Consider the following 22,343-nt stretch of genomic DNA (forward strand, 5'->3'; position numbering starts at 1 on the left):
GCCACGCACAGCCGCCGCACCCAGCACAGCCACCCACAGCCGCCGCACCCAGCACATCCGCCGCACCCAGCACAGCCATGCACAGCCGCCACAGCCACGCACAGCCGCCTACAGCCACGCACAGCCTCCCACAGCCACGCACAGCCGCCCACAGCCACGGACAGCCGCCGCACCCAGCACAGCCGCCGCACCCAGCACAGCCGCCCACAGCCACGCACAGCCGCCCACAGCCACGCACAGCCGCCGCACCCAGCACAGCCACGCACAGCCGCCCACAGCCGCCGCACCCAGCACAGCCGCCCACAGCCACGCACAACCGCTGCACCCAGCACAGCCACCCACAGCCGCCGCACCCAGCACAGCCGCCGCACCCAGCACATCCGCCGCACCCAGCACAGCCGCCGCACCCAGCACAGCCACGCACAGCCGCCACAGCCATGCACAGCCTCCGCACCCAGCACAGCCACGCACAGCCGCCTACAGCCACGGACAGCCGCCGCACCCAGCACAGCCACCGCACCCAGCACAGCCGCCGCACCCAGCACAGCCGCCCACAGCCACGCACAGCCGCCGCACCCAGCACAGCCTCCCACAGCCACGCACAGCCGCCTACAGCCACGCACAGCCGCTGCACCCAGCACAGCCGCTGCACCCAGCACAGCCGCTGCACCCAGCACAGCCACCGCACCCAGCACAGCCACCGCACCCAGCACAGCCGTCCACAGCTGCCGCACCCAGCACAGCCGCCCGCACCCAGCACAGCCACGTCACATACAGCCGCCCGCACTCAGCACAGCCACATACAGCCGCCCGCACTCAGCACAGCCGCCCGCACTCAGCACAGCCGCCCGCACTGATGGGGGCGCAGGATGGAGCAGCACGTGATAGGATTGGGGCGCAGGATGGGAGCACATGACAGGATGGGGATGAGGATGGAGCAGCACATGACACGGTGGAGCAGCACATGACAGGATGGGGGCGCAGGATGGAGCAGCACATGACACGGTGGAGCAGCACATGACAGGATGGGGATGCAGGATGGAGCAGCACATGACACGGTGGAGCAGCACATGACAGGATGGGGGCGCAGGATGGAGCAGCACATGACACGGTGGAGCAGCACATGACAGGATGGGGGCGCAGGATGGAGCAGCATATGACAGGATAGGAGCAGCACATACCAGGATGGAGACCATATTCCAATATAAATGCTCGCCACCCGGGCGTAGAACGGGTTCAATAGCTAGTCCTCTATAATCAGAACCTTCCACTCCCGTCTCCAGGACTTCTCTCACATTGCACCAGTTTCCTGGAATGCACTACCCCAGACAATCCAGTAAATTCCCAGTATCCACAGTTTCAAGAGTGCCGTGAAAATAAATTTCTGTATACTCACCTCACTAATCTAATCAATTATCCCCTGTTCTTTCTTCCACATACTCAGTAGCACTTTGTACCTGTACTTGTACAGATACTGGTTGGTGACTGGTTCATTAGCGTTAAATTACCCTATTTTTTATACAGTTGGCTGCACATTATACGACAAGCACTTTATTTTTACATTTTGTGTCCCCCCTATTTCTTCATAGATTGTAAACTTGCGATCATGGCCCTCACTCCTCTTGGTATGCGTTGAACTACAGGTCCTTCTCAAAAAATTAGCATATAGTGTTAAATTTCATTATTTACCATAATGTAATGATTACAATTAAACTTTCATATATTATAGATTCATTATCCACCAACTGAAATTTGTCAGGTCTTTTATTGTTTTAATACTGATGATTTTGGCATACAACTCCTGATAACCCAAAAAACCTGTCTCAATAAATTAGCATATTTCACCCGGCCAATCAAATAAAAGTGTTTTTTAATAACAAACAAAAAAACCATCAAATAATAATGTTCAGTTATGCACTCAATACTTGGTTGGGAATCCTTTGGCAGAAATGACTGCTTCAATGCGGCGTGGCATGGAGGCAATCAGCCTGTGACACTGCTGAGATGTTATGGAGGCCCAGGATGCTTCAATAGCAGCCTTAAGCTCATCCAGAGTGTTGGGTCTTGCGTCTCTCAACTTTCTCTTCACAATATCCCACAGATTCTCTATGGGGTTCAGGTCAGGAGAGTTGGCAGGCCAATTGAGCACAGTAATACCATGGTCAGTAAACCATTTACCAGTGGTTTTGGCACTGTGAGCAGGTGCCAGGTCGTGCTGAAAAATGAAATCTTCATCTCCATAAAGCATTTCAGCCGATGGAAGCATGAAGTGCTCCAAAATCTCCTGATAGCTAGCTGCATTGACCCTGCCCTTGATGAAACACAGTGGACCAACACCAGCAGCTGACATGGCACCCCACACCATCACTGACTGTGGGTACTTGACACTGGACTTCAGGCATTTTGGCATTTCCTTCTCCCCAGTCTTCCTCCAGACTCTGGCACCTTGATTTCCGAATGACATGCAAAATTTGCTTTCATCAGAAAAAAGTACTTGGGACCACTTAGCAACAGTCCAGTGCTGCTTCTCTGTAGCCCAGGTCAGGCGCTTCTGCCGCTGTTTATGGTTCAAAAGTGGCTTTCCGCACACGCCTGTGCACGGTGGCTCTGGATGTTTCCACACCAGACTCAGTCCACTGCTTCCTCAGGTTCCCCAAGGTCTGGAATCGGTCCTTCTCCACAATCTTCCTCAGGGTCCGGTCACCTCTTCTCGTTGTACAGCGTTTTCTGCCACATTGTTTCCTTCCAACAGACTTACCATTGAGGTGCCTTGATACAGCACTCTGGGAACAGCCTATTTGTTGAGAAATTTCTTTCTGGGTCTTACCCTCTTGCTTGAGGGTGTCAATGATGGCCTTCTTGACATCTGTCAGGTCGCTAGTCTTACCCATGATGGGGGTTTTGAGTAATGAACCAGGCAGGGAGTTTTTAAAAGCCTCAGGTATCTTTTGCATGTGTTTAGAGTTAATTAGTTGATTCATAAGATTAGGGTAATAGGTCGTTTAGAGAACCTTTTCTTGATATGCTAATTTATTGAGACAGGTTTTTTGGGTTATCAGGAGTTGTAGGCCAAAATCATCAGTATTAAAACAATAAAAGACCTGACAAATTTCAGTTGGTGGATAATGAATCTATAATATATGAAAGTTTAATTGTAATCATTACATTATGGTAAATAATGAAATTTAACACTATATGCTAATTTTTTGAGAAGGACCTGTATGTGTAAGGCCATGTGCACACGTTCAGTATTTTTAGCGGTTTTTTCGCTATAAAATCGTGATAAAACCGCGAAAAAAATACATATGCCTCCCATTATTTTCAGTGTATTCCGCATATCTAGTGCAAATGTTGCATTTTTTTCAGCGAAAAAATCGCATAGCGGAAAAAAAAGCAACATGTTCATTAAATTTGCGGAATTGCGGGGATTCCGCACACCTAGGAATGCATTGATCTGCTTACTTTCCGCATGTGGCTATGCCCACCATGCGGGAAGTAAGCAGATCATGTGCGGTTGGTACCCAGGGTGGAGGAGAGGAGACTCTCCTCCACGGACTGGGCACCGTATAATTGGCAAAAAAAAAAGAATTAAAATAAAAAATAGTCATATACTCAACTTCGATGGCCCCCGGAGTCTTCCCGCCTCTCAGCGGTGCATGCTACCGCTTCCGTTCCTATAGCTGGTGTGTGTGAACGACCTGCGATGACGTCGCGGTCACATGACCGCGATGACGTCGCGGTCACGTGACGTCATCGAAGGTCCTGCACACACACCATCTATAGGAACGGAAGCCGCTGAGGAGATCGGCTGTCTGCAGAAGGTGAGTATAACAATTTTTTTTATTTTTTTTATTATTTTTAACATTCTATCTTTTACTATTGATGCTGCATAGGCTGCATCTATAGTAAAAAGTTGGTCACACTTGTCAAACACTATGTTTGACAAGTGTGCCCAACCTGTCAATCAGTTTTCCAAGCGATGCTACAGATCGCTTGGAAAACTTTAGCATTCTGCAAGCTAATTACGCTTGCAAAATGCTAAAAGAACCGCAAAAAAACCGGGAAAAAACCGCAAAAAGAAACATGCGGATTTCTTGCAGAAAATTTCCGGTGTGCACATACCCTTACTCTGCAATGTCTTATCTTGATTGTACAAGTTCTCTCTGAATTGTAAAGAGCTGAAGAATAAATATAAAAATTGTTATTATTTGGCACTGTATGCCAGCATTATCTGAGCACTGAATGGTAGGACTCTGGTGGAACTATACAGTAATATTATTTGGATACTGTATGGCAGTATAGTATTATTTAAGAACTAAACATTAGTATTTTACATGTACTATTATGAAGTATTTTTTGCCATTCTATGATAATTAATGAAGTGGAGCTGCCCTGTAAGGCCCCTTTCACATATCAGTTTTTTGCAATCAGTCACAATCCGCCAAATTTTGAAAAAAACGTATCTGGTGACTAATGCCGCCGGATCCGTTTTTTTCTCATAGACTTGTATTAGCGACAGATTGCCTCACGTTTCATCTGTCGTTCGTCGGATCCGTCAAAATTTGTTTGTCCGGCGGCCATAGTAACGTTTTTTGTGTCTGTCGAAAAAACGGACAGCGACGGATCAGTCGATGTCTGTCGTTTTCTAGAATGGAAGCCTATGGCGCCGGATCTGTCAAATGACGGAATCCGGCGATGGATTCTGTTTTTTTAAACTGAGCATGCTCCGATTTTTTTAGGATCCAATTAGCCGGATCAGCTAGTCAGATCCGGCAAAAAAAACGGATCTGTCACATCAGTTTTTCACAATCTGCAATGGATCCGTTTTTTTTTCCAAAATTCGACGGATTGCAATTGATGGCAAAGAACTGATGTGTGAAAGAGGCCTAAGTCTAGCTTAGGATGTTTATCACTTATCTCTCGCCGAGCAGCTGTAACAATAGTAGTTCACCTTGAAATCGCCAAGTACATGCCTCTACTAGAAATTTGACTGCATTGCGCCATCATAGAGTTAATGTGTTTTGTCATCATTCTGGTGCCAATGCCATAAAGAAAATGGTCTTGAGGAAAAGAAGCCACTGACTGAAAGTAAATGTGGCCTGGCCCTTCACCTACAATGTGCCATTTTAATAAATGTTAAATGCAAGAACAATATATGGGCAGTCAAATAGTTAATCACGCAAAGCACCCCTTGATGTGTCTGTGACAGCTGCTTTGAAGGAGGAAGGTGGCCCCCCGTACACCTTTGGCCATGGGCATCTGCACAGGTTGCACCAATGGTATCTCCATCCCTGGCAAGGAGCAGGCCCTGACAGGACTCCCCATTGTAGGTAACGATGGATGAAACTATTGCGCAGCCTCTCCACCATCCAACTATTCATTGTGAGAAAGTGCATATTGCACAGCGTCTTCCGTCCGTTGTGGTCGCTGACTTCTGCCTCTGACAGTACAGAGGTTCATTAACAACAGGAACTTGCTCAGAAAAAAAACAGACGGCAGCCTTGGTAATAGCTGCAGAGATCCTGGCAGCCGCCCAGGCAGCATCTCCTTCCTCAGCATCTCCTCCAGCGACAGGCAAGGTCAGGCCGTTTATACACAATGCAAACCTTCTAGATATATCAAGGACTATGGCATCATAAGAGGGGAAGCGTCATCTCTGCTTATACACTGAGAGGGATGTTGGGTGGATGGGTGGGTAGGACACATTGGTGGCCCCCATTAGTGATCAACTGACCGGCACTACGATGCATGTAATAGATTGCCAGATTGGAGAATTGAGACATGTGGATGCCGTACGTGTGAGTGTTGTAATGGTTGCAATTCCTGTCACTGCTCCAGTTGCTCAGATACCATTCACTTACCAGAAGCGTCTCTCTTCGTGCTCTTTACTATTCTCCTGCTTATAGACTTAACACTTTCACTGCAACATGTTTCTAATATAAACAATCCACATATGTACAAAGCTATACACCGGTGAGGCCACCCTCCACATTGTAGAGGAATGGAATTTATTTTAGTGCAGCGCATGACAAAACGCAAAATATATTGACAGAATGAGGTCCCGAAGGACGGGGAGTATAGTAAATTATTCTTACAGAATGAAGTATTTGTGTAAATGCTGTGACGTTGCACTCACTAACAGGTAGGAGAATACTCGCTTGGCAACGGGGATAAATGCACATGGGTACGGTTTTTCACGTAAACAGTCTATGTGGGTTTATTTTCTCACAGCATAAACCACCAAAACCAACAACAGATGGACAGTCTTTACATCAGGCTTCACATCATTAGCTTGCGACTCTAAACACGCTAATCCTTATCTGACCAGTTGCCATGGGTGACAGCACAGTTCATAGAGTATCATAAGCACCAACAGTCTATGGTACCTTACGGGAGCTCCTGCTCCTCCTGCTGTCTCCTTGTTGGTCCTCTCTCCTGGGAAAGCTGCCTTACGGGGTTCATCAACTTGCCTGGCAGGCACACATTAGTCAGTCCAGAGCCACCGAAGGACGGTAGCTTCCCCAACACAGACCGTCCAGGTCCACGGTCTCTCAGGTGCTTCCAGGAAGACTCCACTCACAGGAGCTTCCAACACAGACCTCCAGGACCACGGACTCTCTGTGCTCTTCAGGGATCCAGTCCTACTCCCAGGACCTCCCAACATAAAAGCTTTCCACAGTGCGCTATTCAGGACGTCCGTCCCCACCTGGGGCCGTCCAACACACACAAGCGTGTGACCTGTCCAGGTGCTATTCAGGACGTTTGTCCAACACTCCAGGCCACCAGTGCGCTATTCAGGATGTTCATCCCCACCTGGGACCGTCCAACAAACAGGCATGTGACCTGTCCAGGTGCTATTCAGGAAGTTTGTCCAACACCCCAGGCCACCAGTGCGCTATTCAGGATGTCCGTCCCTACCTGGGACCGTCCAACACACAGGCATGTGATCTGTCCGGGTGCTATTCAGGACGTTGGGTCAACACCCCAGGCCACCAGGTCCAAAGCCCCACCACGTGCTATTCCGGGAGATAGCACTCCCAACACATAGGCTCTCCAGGATCTACAGCACAGACCATTCAGATTCATACTCAGAGACATGTGACCCCCACCCTGGTCACATTATATACTTCTAACCACTCCCCTAGGTGGGAGTGTGTGTATCTGGCTAGTTTGACCCGCCCAGCTCGCAGAACTAGCCCTGCCAGCCTGCCTTCATACTCATACCAACAACTATCCTTGTGGGACTACAGGTCCCAGAGCAACAACATTGCTTTAAGCTGACAGCGCACAGTATCTTCCTCTGCGACACACATATCAGCCATTCACAATAATGCTGGACTTTGTCTCATCACCACAGTTATTCCTGAGATGCCATGCATTCCTATGGCCTCAATACGCCTCCATGCGTATTCTGGGGAGACCATGCAGCACCCGCTATCTGTAACAGGGGTCACTGCATCACAATGCCCAAAATACATGAAATTGTTCTAATAACATATTATAATACTGCCCCCTATGTGAAAGAATATAACTACTATAATATTGCCCCTATGTACAAGAATATAATTACTGTAATACTGCTCCTATATACAAGAATATAACAACTATAATACTGCTCCTTATGTACAAGAATATAACTACTATAATACTGCTCCTATGTACAAGAATATAACTACTGTAATACTGCCCTATGTGCAAGTATATAACTACTATAATACTGCCCCTATATACAAGAATATAACTACTCTAATACTGCCCGTATGTACAAGAATATAACTACTGTAATACTGCCCCCTATCTACAAGACTATAACTACGGTAATACTGCTCCTATATACAAGAATATAACTACTATAATACTGCTCCATATGTACAAGAATATAACTACTATAATACTGCCCCTATGTACAAGAATATAACTACTATAATATTGCCCCTATGTACAAGAATATAACGCTTGTAATACTGCTCCTTATGTACAAGAATATAACTACTATAATACTGCTCCTTATGTACAAGAATATAACTACTATAATACTGCTCCCTAGGTATAAGAATATAACTCCTATTATACTGCTCCTATGTACAAGAATATAACTACTGTAATACTGCCCCTATGTACAAGTATATCACTACTATAATACTGCCCCTATGGATAAGAATATAACTACTATAATATTGCCCCTATGTACAAGAATATAACTACTGTAATACTGCTCCCATGTACAAGAATATAACTATTAGGATACTGCTCTTATGCACAAGAATATAACTACTATAATACTGCTCCTATGTACAAGAATATAACTACTATAATCCTGCCCCTATGTACAAGAATATAACTACTATAATACTGCCCCTATGTACAAGAATATAACTACTATAATACTGCCCCTATGTACAAGAATATAACTACTATAATCGTGCTCCTATGTACAAAAATATAATTACTATAATACTGTTCCTATGTACACAAATATACTATAATACATTTCAGCTGTTTACGAAAACATATTCAAGATAGTTATATAATCAATATGGGCTTATAGTGCTGACTCTCAGCTTTGATTCGAGAGTGTCTGCATCCTAACTGGAGTAAGGATTTAGGAATTACAGCTCTTCAAAATTTTTCAAATCTGACATTTGTCACTTTATGTGGCAATAACTCTGGAATGTTTCATCATATCCCAGTGATTTGGAGACTGTTTTTTTCATGATACATTGTATTTTATGATATTGGTAAATCTAGATCAGTATGTTTTGCGTTTATTTTTAAAATTATCAGAAATTTTACAAAAATGTCTAAAAATGGTCAACTTTCAAACTTTGAATGCTTATTCGTTCAGATAGTCATACCACACAAAGAAGTTAATAAATAACATTTATACAGATAGATATTGGGAGGCGCTAGTGCACTAAGGACGATATTAGCTGCAAATAAAATACCACCACAAGGCTGTTAGAAAATAAATGTCTGAAATGGAAACAATAATTTGCGTTATAAATACCTCCCTATTAGGAGGGAATCACCAATGGTATGGTATGTAAAATGGGTTTGGGGATATGGAATAGGTTTAGATGGTCCCGCAGCTGGTTCCCCAGGACAAGTATACAAAATTACACTGTAGTCTAGAAAAATTATTATTATGATTATGTAGATGTCATACAGTACAGTTGAAGGCCACTACATAGGCAGTGGATATATATAGGTATATCCGGAGGCCTCAACGCCAGGTTATTACCTTTCCCGTGTTAGGTAGTGATGCCGATATGTTCTGGGTCAGGGCAACAAGTGCAGGATTAGCGGTGGATGTTTCCATGGCGTTGAAGCTTCTCGGACGGTGACAGGCGCTCCTTGAGTCCCCTTTTCGACGCCTGCGCCCCGACGAAGAAGGGAATCCAGGAGCGCCTGTCACCGGCTGGGACAGCAATGCGGAAGACACACTTAAATCGCTGTTGCAAGCCTCAACACCATAGAAACATCCAATGCTAATCCTTGCCCTGACCCAGAACATATCGGCATCACTACCTGACACGGGAAAGGTAATAACCTGGAATTACCACTGACTAGGCTGAGTGTGAGCCTATACTGACATCTTGCTCCAAACGGATATATCCACTGCTCACCTAGTAGCCTCCAATTGTACGGTATGGTATCTTTATATGGCCATTCAAAGATACAGTAATAGTTTAATTTAATCTTGCATTAAATACTGACACTTTTTGATATATGTGCAAACCCACTGTCCACCCAGGGGCCTCCAACTGTACTGTATAACATCTACATAATAATCATAATAATCATTTTTCTAGACTGCAGTGTAATTTTGTATACTTGTCCTGGGGAACCAGCTGCAGGATCATCTAAACCTATCCCATATCTCCAAACCCATTTTACATACCATTGGTCATTCCCTCCTAATAGGAAGGTATTTATAGCACAAATTATTGTTTCCATTTCAGACAATAAATAACATTTACCTCATATCTGCTTTACATCGGCACAGGGCTGCCACTAGAAATTTCGGGGCCCCATACTGGCAACATTTTCTGGGCCCCTTTGAGGCTCCGCCCAGGCTCCACCCCTCGAACTGTCCACAGCCCCACAACTCTCTCTTGGAAAAACTCCAGTTTTCACCTATCACACATTAACAGTTCCCATCACCAGATCACACATATAGCCTGCAGCTTTTGATTTGGCCAAAAGATTTTTTAAGCTGCCACCATAACACGGTAGACACTTTTGGCCGGGCCCTACTCTACTGTAACCTACTAAATATTTGTTAAAATATGCAATACAATTTAGGTATATTTTTATTTATTTTTCAATTTTTAAAATGACCAATAATATCACATACAACGAACAAATACCGCTACACCATGTCCAGACCACATATTACCACCACAGTGATCGAATAATATCAAATACAGGGAACAAATACCACAACACCATTACCAGACCACATAATACCACCAATGACTGAATAATATCACATACAAGGAACAAATACCACCGCACCATGACCAGACACCATATTACCACCACATAGTGATCAAATAACACATAGAAGGAACAAATACCACTGCACCATGATCAGACACCATATTATTACCACATAGTGACCAAATAGCACATACAAGGGACAAATACCACCGCACCATGACTAGACCACATATTACCACCACAGTTATCGAATAATATCACATACAATGAACAAATACCGCCGCACCATGACTAGACCACATATTACCACCACAGTTATCGAATAATATCACATACAATGAACAAATACCGCCGCACCATGACGAGATCACATATTACCACCACAAAGTGACCAAATAGCACATACAAGGGACAAATACCGCAACACCATGTCCAGACCACATATTACCACCACATAGTGACTGAATACTACATTACTGATCAGTAATAAAAAAAAATACAATACTATCACCATAAGTGCCATTATACACAGGAGATCTGTACTTAGTATGCAGTGTCTGTTTACAGGTAATACAGTGATCACCGGTGGCATTATACACAGGAGCTCTGTATATAATGTACAGGTAATACAGTGATCACTGGTGATATTATACAAAGGAGCTCTGTATATAGCATACAGTGTATAGGTAACACACTGACTCACCAATGACGTCTCTAGGTGAAGTCCTTCATCTTTCATCCAGCACAGACTGCCATCACTTCTTCAAGCCAGGACTTGTCTCTGCAGGAAATATCCTTAATTAGCCCCTATGGTAATAATATTCCCCATCCTGGCCCCCGTGTGTCTCATTCCTGGCGTCAGCCATATGTTCTCCCATCCTGCCCTCATGAGTATCCATCCTGCCCCATATGATCTCCCCATCCTGACCCATCTGTCTCCATCGTATCCATCCTGCCCCATGATCCAATCCTGCCCCCATGTCTTTCATTTTGCCCTGTGTCTCCAATCATGCCCCGTATCTCCATTCTTGCCCCACCTGTCTCCAGTCCTGCCCCCAGTGTGTCCAGCATTTTGCCCCCAGTGTTTCCAGTCCTGCCCCCAGTGTGTCCAGCATTCTGCCCCCAGTGTCTCTAGTCCTGCCCCCAGTGTGTCCAGCATTCTGCCCCCAGTGTCTCCAGTCCTGCCCCCATTGTGTCCAGCATTCTGCCCCCAGTGTGTCCAGCATTCTGCCTCAGTATGTCCAGCATTCTGCCCCCAATGTGTCCAGCATTCTGCCTCAGTGTCTCCAGCATTCTGCCCCCAGTGTCTCCAGCATTCTGCCTCCAGTGTCTCCAGCATTCTGCCCCCAGTGTGTCCAGCATTCTGCCCCCAGTGTGTCCAGCATTCTGCCTCCAGTGATCCAGCATGCTTCCCCCAGTATGTCCAGCATTCTGCCCCCAGTGCTCCAGCATTCTGCCCCCAGTGTGTCCAGCATTCTGCCCCCAGTGTGTCCAGCATTCTGCCCCCAGTGTGTCCAGCATTCTACCCCCAGTGTGTCCAGCATTTTACCCCCAGTGTGTCCAGCATTCTGCCCTGGGCCCCCCGGATCGCCGCTCTCAATAATTAAAAAAAAAAAAAAAAAAAGGATCTTCTTACCTGGCTGCACTCCTGCGGCGAAGACGAAGCTCCCTCCACTCAGCTGAAGCGCGCGCTTGCTGGCTACTGACACTGAAGTCAGATGCCGGCAACGTGCGCGCAGCTGCTGACGTCAGCTGCCAGCCTCCGATTGGCTGGCGGCTGTTAACTATTGACGTGCGGCCCGCACGTCAATAGTGTTGCCGCAGTGCTGCTAAGGGCCCGGTTTAGCCTGCCAGTAGGGGCCCGGTGAGCAGATGAGATGGGGCCTGATACGGACCCCCTCTGCCCGCCGGGCCCCATATGCCAGTCAGGGCAGTAATGCCCTGATGGTGGCCCTGCATCGGCATCACTTGTAATATGTTATTTTATTTTGTTAGGATGTTACAAGCTTTAAAATTGTAGCAGTGATTTTTCAAGGAAATGTTAGAAAACTTATTTTTTTTAGGGACTGAAGCGAATAACTTAGCACTAGGCAGCGTTCACACAGGCACTGGATTCTTGTGCCAAAACATTGTGATGTTTATTTCCACAGGTTGCACAGCACCGAAAAACAAAACCATAAACACAAATTCCCTAGTCTTGCCCAGGCAATAACTTAACAAAATAGACCCTGGCTACTCCTACACGGCTGAGCTAGTCCAAGTTCAGTCTAACAAAGTGGCTATTGTCCATAGCAACCACGAATACTCGCAGTTTGGTGCACACAGCCCTGTGCAGACACCTTTCATAGAGGCTCTGGTTAGTCTCTCCATAGCTCCAAGACAACCCACTCTGCTCAACGTCCCCAGCTGCCTGAAAGAGTCAGGTGAACACGTTAGGCTATGTGCACACGTTGTGGATTTGACTGTGGAATTTTCTGTGCAGACTCTGCATTTCTTGGCAGAAAACGCAGGTCAGAATCTGCACTTTTTTTTGCGGGTTTGCTGCGGATTTGCTGTGGATTTTGTGCAGATTTCTTCCTTTTTTTACCCCTGTGGATTTCTATTATGGAATGGGTGCAGAAACGCAGCAGATCCGCAAAAAGAATTGACATGGTCCTTTTTTGAATCTGCTGTGTTTTTCATGCAGATTTTTCTGCACCATTAGCACAGCATTTTTTTTTGCCCATTTATATCACTTGCTGATCTGCAGCGTTTCTGCACAGAAAAAACGCTGCAAATTTGCAGGAAATCTGTAACGTATGCACATACCCTTAGGGTATGTGTCCACGTTCAGGAAACGCTGCCATTTTGACGCAGCGTTGAGCCGCAGCGTCAAAAACGCAGCATCCAGATGTTACAGCATAGTGGAGGGGATTTAATGAAATCCCGTCTCCACTGTGCATTAAAAAACGCATGCGTTTTTCCCGCAAAAACGCACATGCGTTGCGTTTTTTCAGAACACAGCATGTTACTACAATGAGCAAAACACGCAGGAACACCGCAGGTGACCTGCCAGTGACCTCAGGTGCATTTTTGGTCAGGATTTTACCTGCATAAAATCCTGACCAAAGCCTGAAGCAAACCTGAACGTGGACACATACCCTAAGGGTATAGCTCCACGTTCAGGATTGCATCAGGATTTGGTCAGGATTTTCCATCAGTATTTGTAAGCCAAAACCAGGAGTGGAACAATCAGAGGAAAAGTATAATAGAAACATATGCACCACTTCTGTATTCATCACCCACTCCTGGTTTTGGCTTACAAAAACTGATGGAAAATCCTGACCAAATCCTGATGCAATCCTGAACGTGGAGACTTACCCTAAGGGTATGTTTCCACGTTCAGGATTGCATCAGGATTTGGTCAGGATTTTCCATCAGTATTTGTAAGCCAAAACCAGGAGTGGGTGATAAATACAGAAGTTGTGCATATGTTTCTTTTATACTTTTCCTCCAATTGTTCCACTCCTGGTTTTAGCTTACAAATACTGATGGAAAATCCTGACCAAATCCTGATGCAATCCTGAACGTGGACACATACCCTTAGGGTATGTTTCCACGGTAAGTAAACGCTGCTTGTTTGACGCTGCAGCGTCAAACAAGCAGCGTCCAGATGTTCCAGCATAGTGGAGGGGATTTTAGGAAATCCCGTCTCCACTATGCGTGGAAACCCGCACACGGCGGCCCTGCGACTCCGGACATGCTGCGCGTCTTTTAAGATCGCAGCATGTCCGTACACCTTGCGGGGACGCAGCATGTCCGTACACCTTGCGGGGACGCAGCGTCCCCGCAAGGCATATCACAGGGCCCTATGGCGAGGGGTGCGATGATCCCGGATGTGTGCTGTACACATCCGGCACCATCGCGTCCCAGAAAGGGGACGGGGCTTAGCGCCGAGCGGCTTCGCCGCTGCGGCGATAACGCTGCCCCTCCGGACCGTGGAGCCATACCCTTAGGGTATGGCTCCACGGTACGGAGGGGCGGCGGTATCGCCGCAGCGGCGAAGCCGCTCGGCGCTAAGCCCCGCCCCCTTCCTGGGACGCGATCATGCCGGATGTGTTAACTCTTCACATCCGGGATGATCGCTCGCTCCCATAGGGCCCTGTGATATGCCTTGCGGGGACGCTGCGTCCCCGCAAGGTGTACGGACATGCTGCGATCTGAAAAGACGCGCAGCATGTCCGGAGTTGCAGGGCCGCCGCGTGCGGGTTTCCACGCAGAGTGGAGACGGGATTTCATACAATCCCCTCCACTATGCTGGAACATCTGGACGCTGCTTTTTTGACGCTGCAGCTCTGCGCAGCGTCAAAAAAGCAGCGTTTCCTGACCGTGGAAACATACCCTTAGGCTGCCGTCACACTAGCAGTATTTGGTCAGTATTTTACATCAGTATTTGTAAGCCAAAACCAGGAGTGGGTGATAAATGCAGAAGTGGTGCACATGTTTCTATTACACTTTTCCTCTAATTGTTCCACTCCTGGTTTTGGCTTACAAATACTGATGTAAAATACTGACCAAATACTGCTAGTGTGACGGCAGCCTAAGGCCATTACTTGGCCCTGAATTGCCATCACAACCATCAGGACAACACAATCATTATCTCAGGATGCTGATGGGGTTAAAGAGGGAGCCCCCCACACACACTGTTAAGTATCTAGATGCCGGAATCACAATTTACAGCAGCATCTAAGGGGTTAAATGGCCATGGTCGGTGCCAACACCGATCGAGCTGAATGCTGCAGGGTGTCAGCTCCAGAGTACAGCTGACTGCTGCTGCATTTTTACCCCTTGGGAGATACTATTCATTTACAGTGGGAAAAATAAGTATTTGATACACTGCCAATTTTGCAAGTTTTCCCACCTCCAAAGAATGGAGAGGTTTGTAGTTTTTAGAGTAGGTACACTTCAACTGTGAGAAACAGAATCTTTTTAATTTTCAATTTATTGCATGAAATAAGTATTTGATACAATAGAGAAACATAACGTAATATTTGGTACAGAAACCTTTGTTTGCAATTACAGAGGTCAGACGTTTCCTGTAGTTCTTGACTAGGTTTGCACACACTGCAGCAGGGATTTTGGCCCACTCCTCCATACCCATCTTCTCCAGATTTTTCGTGTTTAGGGGCTGTCGCTGGGCAACATTGAGTTTCAGCTCCCTCCAAAGATTTTCTATTGGGCTCAGGTCTAGAGACTGGCTAGTCTACTTAAGGACCTTGAAATGCTTCTTACAGAGCCACTCCTTAGTTGCCCTGGCTGCGTTTCAGGTCATTGGCATGCTGGAAAATCCAGCCACGACCAATCTTTAATGTTCTTACTGAGGGAAGGAGGTTGTTGGCCAAAATCTCACAATATATGACCCCATCCATTTTTACTACAATACGGTGCAGCTGTCCTGTCTCCTTTGCAAAAAAGCACCACCAAAGTATGATGTTTCCCCACCATGCTTCACAGTTGGGATGGTGTTTTTGGGGTTGTGATCATCCTTCTTCCTCCAAACACGGTGAGTGGAGTTGATACCAAAAAGTTCTATTTTGGTCTCATCTAACCACATGACCTTCTCTCATGCCTGCTCTGGATCATATAGATGGTCACTGCCGAACTTCAAACGGGCCTGGACATGTTCTGGCGTGAACAGGGGGGACCTTGCATGCCCTGCAGGATTTAAATCCATTACAGCATTGTGTGCTGCTACTGATGTTTGAGACTGTGGTCCCAGCTTTATTCAGGTCACTGATCAGGTCCTCCCATGTAGATCTGGGCGGATTCCTGACCTTTCTCAGAATTATCCTTACCCCACGAGGCGAGATCTTGCATGGAGCCCCAGACCGAGGATCAACCTATACCAGAATGATGAGAAGAAGGAAGTATAGAGGCTTGGAACAGATCATGATCCAAAGTAGAGCACATCCTCTGTAAAACATAGTGGAGGCAGTGTGATGGCGTGGGCATGTGTAACACCCCAGGTAACCGGTTGTTACAGTGACGTTACCTTCCTTTCGGGGAGGGTAATATTATGCTTGGAGGCAAGGAGGATTCCCTTTATCAGGTAATCTTACATTCAACACATTCTGACTTCAGGCCAGAAGGGGGAGCTCAAAATACGGTTTTAGGGGAGCTTCGCTGATATACAGTTAGGTCCATATATATTTGGTCAGAGACAACATTTTTCTAATTTTGGTTATAGACATTACCACAATGAATTTTAAACAAAACAATTCAGATGCAGTTGAAGTTCAGACTTTCAGCTTTCATTTGAGGGTATCCACATTAAAATTGGATGAAGGGTTTAGGAGTTTCAGTTCCTTAACATATGCCACCCTGTTTTTAAAGAGACCAAAAGTAATTGGACAATTGACTCCAAGGCTATTTCATGGACAGGTGTGGGCAATACCTTCGTTATGTCATTCTCAATTAAGCAGATTAAAGGCCTGGAGTTGATTTGAAGTGTGGTGCTTGCATTTGGAAGGTTTTGCTGTGAAGTAAACATGCGGTCAAAGGAGCTCTCCATGCCGGTGAAACAAGCCATCCTTAAGCTGCGAAAACAGAAAAAAACCATCCGAGAAATTGCTACAATATTAGGAGTGGCAAAATCTACAGTTTGGTACATCCTGTGAAAGAAAGAAAGCACTGGTGAACTCATCAATGCAAAAAGACCTGGGCGCCCACGGAAGACAACAGTGGTGGATGATCGCAGAATAATCTCCATGGTGAAGAGAAACCCCTTCACAACAGCCAACCAAGTGAACAACACTCTCCAGGAGGTAGGCGTATCAATATCCAAATCTACCATAAAGAGAAGGCTGCATGAAAGTAAATACAGAGGGCTCACTGCACGGTGCAAGCCACTCATAAGCATCAAGAATAAAAAGGCTAGACTGGACTTTGCTAAAAAACATCTAAAAAAGCCAGCACAGTTCTGGAAGAACATTCTTTGGACAGATGAAACCAAGATCAACCTCTACCAGAATGATGGAAAGAGAAAAGTATGGCAAAGGCGTGGTACAGCTCATGATCCAAAGCATACCACATCATCTGTAAAACACGGCAGAGGCAGTGTGATGGCCTGGGCATGCATGGCTGCCAGTGGCACTGGGTCACTAGTGTTTATTGATGATGTGACACAGGACAGAAGCATGAATGAAGCCGAATGAATTCTGAGGTATTCAGAGACATACTATGTGCTCGGATCCAGCCAAATGCAGCAAAACTGATTGGTCATCGTTTCATACTACAGACGGACAATGACCCAAAACATAAAGCCAAAGCAACGCAGGAGTTTATTAAAGCAAAGAACTGGAATAATCTTGAATGGCCAAGTCAGTCACCTGATCTCAACCCAATTGAGCATGCATTTCACTTGTTAAAGACTTAGCTTCAGACAGAAAGGCCCACAAACAAACAGCAACTGAAAACCACCTCAGAGAAGGCCTGGCAGAGCATCAAAAAGGAGGAAACAGCGTCTGATGATGTCCATGAGTTCAAGATTTCAGGCAGTCATTGCCAACAAAGGGTTTTCAACCGAGTACTAAAAATGAAAGCTGAAAGTCTGAACTTCAACTGCATCTGAATTGTTTTGTTTAAAATTCATTGTGGTAATGTCTATAACCAAAATTAGAAAAATGTTGTCTTTGTCCAAATATATATGGACCTAACTGTATACATCCTGGTCTGAAGGAGGAGTTAGTCAGTTGGAGTGAGGAGATCAGTCTGGAGAGACAGTGGAAGAGTGAGGTCGGAAGAGAGCAGTGAGAAGGACAGTGGGGCCGTGCAGCCACGTGTGAGCTGCAGCTCCAGTAAAGGAAGATAACCTGAAGGGTTGGGATGTAGTGAGCATCTGAGGAACGAAGCACAGGAGAACGAAAGAGCTTGGAGGGGAACTGTGACCGGGCACCCTGTGAGCCGAAGTGCAGGAACCAGGCATCGGGAGCCCGAGGCTGTGTTGTACTCCAGGTCGCACGGCAGAACCAGAGGGAAAAGGACTTTATGTTATTTGCCTGCACCCACACCTTGAGGTGAAGCAGTATACTAGGAGCCCGGGTCGTGATAGAGACCCTATAAAAAGGCTCACACTGCCCACCATATGGGCAACTGTCCCAGGACAGGAGAGAGAGGACTTTGCTAGCAAGCCACAGGCAGCAAGGACCTCGCATACGAGTGCGAGTAGGAAGGCTTATGGACCTCACCTGGGAGAGGGATCCACTATTGCCTCCAAACCGGCCGGGCCACATCACCACCTGTTGCTGGAACTCTGGACTGTGGCTGCTTACAACCAGTAAGCCAGGTAAAGATGTTACAACTCTGTGCCCTCCATTTATTTGCCGGCATACACCATCCCTGCCCAGCACACCGGGAGACCTGGGGAGCCCGCTTCACCTGTGGGAAGCGTCACCATCTTCGCTGCAGTAGCATTGCCCCAGAGGACCCCTTTAAGCAGCTTCGGTCCCTCTGACCGAGAACCACAGGTGGCGTCACGAACACAAACTTTATTACAACTCCGTTAAAAGACCTTCCCTGTTATGACCCCAATGGCGAGGGTCTCAGAGGAACGTGGAAGTCTGCAGAATACAAAAATCCAGCTCATAGGGCAGTGGTAACTGGGTTGACCATATATCTACTCCTAACGCCAACACTAGAAGTAGCCGGGGATCATTCCTACGTTGATTCTAGATGACACGCGCCAGCCGGAGAATCTAGCTACCCCTAGTAGAGGAAAACAAAGACCTTTCTTGCCTCCAGAGAAGGGGACCCCAAAGCTGGATAGAAGCCCCCCACAAATAATGACGGTGAGGTAAGAGGAAATGACAAACACAGAAATGAATCAGGTTTAGCACAGAGAGGCCCGCTTACTGATAGCAGAATAAAGAAAGGTAACTTATATGGTCAACAAAAACCCTATCAAAATCCACACTGGAAATTCAAGAACCCCCGAACCGTCTAACGGTCCGGGGGGAGAACACCAGCCCCCTAGAGCTTCCAGCAAAGGTCAGGATATAGATTTGGAACAAGCTGGACAAAAATACAAAACCAAAACAAATAGCAAAAAGCAAAAGGCAGACTTAGCTGATATAACTGGAACCAGGATCAGTAGACAAGAGCACAGCATACTAGCTCTGATAACTACGTTGCCAGGCATTGAACTGAAGGTCCAGGGAGCTTATATAGCAACACCCCTAACTAACGACCCAGGTGCGGATAAAAGGAATGACAGAAAAACCAGAGTCAAAAAACTAGTAACCACTAGAGGGAGCAAAAAGCAAATTCACAACAGTACCCCCCCCTTAGTGAGGGGTCACCGAACCCTCACCACGACCACCAGGGCGATCAGGATGAGCGGCATGAAAGGCACGAACTAAATCGGCCGCATGAACATCAGAGGCGACCACCCAGGAATTATCCTCCTGACCATAGCCCTTCCACTTGACCAGGTACTGAAGCCTCCGCCTGGAGAGGCGAGAATCCAAGATCTTCTCCACCACGTACTCCAACTCGCCCTCAACCAACACCGGAGCAGGAGGCTCAGCAGAAGGAACTACAGGCACAATGTACCGCCGCAACAAGGACCTATGAAATACATTGTGAATAGCAAACGACACAGGAAGATCCAGATACTTCCGGAAAATGTCATGCATAAAGGACTGAAAAACTGAAGGCGCATTGGAGAGCCCAAAAGGCATCACCAAGTACTCAAAATGACCTTCGGGCGTATTGAATGCGGTTTTCCATTCATCACCTTGCTTAATGCGCACAAGGTTGTACGCACCACGAAGGTCTATCTTGGTGAACCACTTGGCACCCTTAATCCGGGCAAACAAGTCAGACAACAGCGGTAAAGGATACTGAAATTTGATAGTGATCTTATTTAAAAGCCGATAATCAATACAAGGTCTCAAAGATCCGTCCTTTTTTGCCACAAAAAAGAATCCCGCACCAAGAGGGGAAGAAGACGGACGAATATGTCCTTTCTCCAGAGACTCCTTGATATATGAACGCATAGCGGTATGTTCAGGTACCGACAGATTAAACAGTCTTCCCTTAGGAAACTTACTGCCTGGGATCAAATCTATAGCACAGTCACAGTCCCTATGAGGAGGCAGTGCACTGGACTCAGACTCACTGAAGACATCCTGATAATCAGACAAATACTCCGGAACTTCCGAAGGCGTAGAAGAAGCAATAGACACAGGCAGGGAATCCCCATGAATACCACGACAGCCCCAACTTGAGACTGACATAGCCTTCCAGTCCAGGACTGGATTATGGGTCTGTAACCATGGCAGCCCTAAAACAACCAAATCATGCATTTTATGTAAAACCAGGAAACGTATCACCTCGCGGTGTTCAGGAGTCATGCACATGGTAACCTGTGTCCAATACTGCGGTTTATTTGCTGCCAATGGTGTAGCATCAATACCCCTAAGAGGAATAGGATTTTCCAATGGTTCAAGAGCAAAACCACAGCGCTTAGCAAATGAGAGATCCATGAGACTCAGGGCAGCACCTGAATCTACAAACGCCATGACAGGATAAGATGACAGTGAGCAAATCAAAGTTACAGACAGAATAAATTTAGGTTGCAAATTACCAACGGTGACAGGACTAACAACCTTAGCTATACGTTTAGAGCATGCTGAGATAACATGTGTAGAATCACCACAGTAGTAGCACAAGCCATTCCGGCGTCTATGAATTTTCCGCTCATTTCTAGTCAGGATTCTATCACATTGCATTAAATCAGGTGTCTGTTCAGACAACACCATGAGGGAATTTGCGGTTTTTCTATCACATTGCACCGAATTAGGTGTCTGTTCAGACAACACCATGAGGGAATTTGCGGTTTTGCGCTCCCGCAACCGCCGGTCAATTTGAATAGCCAGTGCCATAGTATCATTCAGACCTGTGGGAATGGGAAAACCCACCATAACATTCTTAATGGCTTCAGAAAGGCCATTTCTAAAATTAGCGGCCAGTGCACACTCGTTCCAATGTGTCAGCACGGACCATTTCCGAAATTTTTGGCAATACACTTCAGCCTCGTCCTGCCCCTGAGACATAGCCAGCAAGGCCTTTTCTGCCTGAATCTCAAGATTGGGTTCCTCATAAAGTAAACCGAGCGCCAGAAAAAACGCATCAAGATCAGCCAATGCCGGATCTCCTGGCGCCAGCGAAAAAGCCCAATCCTGAGGGTCGCCCCATAAGAACGAAATAACAATTTTTACTTGCTGAGCAGAATCTCCAGATGAACAGGGTCTCAGGGACAAAAACAATTTACAATTATTCACGAAACTCCTAAACTTAAACCTGTCTCCGGAAAACAGTTCAGGAATCGGTATTTTAGGTTCTGACCTAGGATTTCTGATAACATAGTCTTGTATGCCCTGCACACGAGTAGCCAGCTGGTCCACACTTGTAATCAAGGTCTGGACATTCATGTCTGCAGCAAGCATAGCCACTCTGAGGTAAAGGGGAAGAAGAAAAAAAAAAAAAAAAACTCAGAATCTTCTTTCTTATAATCCCTCTTCTGCAATGCATTAAACATTTAATACGGGCCTGGCAAACTGTTATGACCCCAATGGCGAGGGTCTCAGAGGAACGTGGAAGTCTGCAGAATACAAAAATCCAGCTCATAGGGCAGTGGTAACTGGGTTGACCATATATCTACTCCTAACGCCAACACTAGAAGTAGCCGGGGATCATTCCTACGTTGATTCTAGATGACACGCGCCAGCCGGAGAATCTAGCTACCCCTAGTAGAGGAAAACAAAGACCTTTCTTGCCTCCAGAGAAGGGGACCCCAAAGCTGGATAGAAGCCCCCCACAAATAATGACGGTGAGGTAAGAGGAAATGACAAACACAGAAA

At 46.3% G+C, this 22,343-nt stretch overlaps 1 protein-coding gene across 2 annotated transcripts in view; it reads left to right on the forward strand.

Annotated features, from left to right (window-relative positions):
* Positions 1 to 22,343, forward strand: part of LOC143805125 (uncharacterized) — a 159,130-nt gene that overhangs the window by 10,184 nt on the left and 126,603 nt on the right. The window contains exon 1 of one of the 2 annotated variants that reach the window (XM_077284016.1): positions 5,477 to 5,579. The exons of the other annotated variant lie outside the window; for it this stretch is intronic. The gene's annotated coding sequence lies outside the window, so the exon portion shown is untranslated. Of the gene's footprint in view, positions 1 to 5,476; positions 5,580 to 22,343 lie in introns of those variants that run through there. 2 annotated transcript variants of the gene reach the window in all.

The sequence above is a fragment of the Ranitomeya variabilis genome, chromosome 2 (genome assembly GCF_051348905.1).
Source record: "Ranitomeya variabilis isolate aRanVar5 chromosome 2, aRanVar5.hap1, whole genome shotgun sequence".
NCBI classification, from domain to species: Eukaryota; Metazoa; Chordata; class Amphibia; order Anura; family Dendrobatidae; genus Ranitomeya; species Ranitomeya variabilis.